The sequence below is a fragment of the Pteropus alecto genome, unplaced genomic scaffold (genome assembly GCF_000325575.1).
Source record: "Pteropus alecto unplaced genomic scaffold, ASM32557v1 scaffold168, whole genome shotgun sequence".
In the NCBI taxonomy this organism is placed as follows: domain Eukaryota; kingdom Metazoa; phylum Chordata; class Mammalia; order Chiroptera; family Pteropodidae; genus Pteropus; species Pteropus alecto.
In genome coordinates, this window is record NW_006441948.1 from 589,210 (window position 1) to 590,280 (window position 1,071).

A 1,071-nucleotide genomic window follows, 5' to 3' on the forward strand; every position below is an offset into this window, starting at 1 on the left:
AAAATCCTGCCTCTCGAAAACCCAATGACATTTCCATCAGAACTTAAGAAATGATGGCAAAGGGGGAAGGAATTCTAAGCATAGAGAAGAGAATGCACAAATACATGCAAGCAACAAAGAATAATGAATTCAGAAACTGGAGAGTCTTTTGGATAGTTAACAGTGGTTCTTAACCTTGAGTTATCTGGTGAATCTTCAAAAAATTATATTCCTAACTGGTTGCTCTGAAAAGCCATTTTTGCATTGCTTTCATGCCTGGCTCTCTGCTCACTGCAGCCCTTTTGGTCATGCACTTTTTCCATCGCTGTGGACTCTGGCACCTTTTTTGCTAGTCCTCCAACTCTCACTTTCTTTTGAAAACGCTGTGTTGGATCGTCGGCCTGCCCCTCCATGTCAGACATGGCCATGGACACCAGCTCTGAGATCACCACCAAGGACTTAAAGGAGAAGAAATTTGTGGAGGAGGCAGAGAATGGAAGAGAAGCACCTGCTAATGGGAACACTAATGAGGAAAATGAGGAACAGGAAGCTGACAATGAGATAGATGAAGAAGAGGAAGAAGGAGGGGTATGAAGAATTGGAGGAAGGTGATGATAAGAAGGAGGATGGAGATGAAGATGAGGCTGAGGCAAACAGGAAGCTCAAGATGATGAGGATGAAATGTTGACACCAAGAAGCAGAAAATCAATGAGGATGACTAGACAGCAAGAAAGGAAAAGTTAAATTTAAAGAGAAAATAAAAAAAAAGGTCGCCATGACCTATTCACCATCCATTTCCCATCTCAGAATGTGGTCATCTTCGAGTAGAGTGCTGCCTGCCTGCCCACTGCAGGCCGCACAACCCACAGATGACACATGCTCTCCACCACCTATTCCACAATGTGAATTTGTAACAGGAAAGGAAAAAAAAAAAAACTTCCAACGCCCTGCTTTTATTTTTTTCTTAAATGTACTTTAAAAAGGAAAATTTGTATATTTTTATTTACATTTTATATTTCTTTCTGTACATGTTGTTAGGGATCAGCCATTTTTTATGATCTCAGGATGACCAAACCAGCCTTTGCAGCATTC

At 41.1% G+C, this 1,071-nt stretch overlaps 1 pseudogene; it reads left to right on the forward strand.

The window, feature by feature from the left end:
• Window positions 1-390: 390 nt before the first annotated feature.
• LOC102893186 lies at window positions 391-701 on the forward strand (annotated as a pseudogene).
• Window positions 702-1,071: the final 370 nt, after the last annotated feature.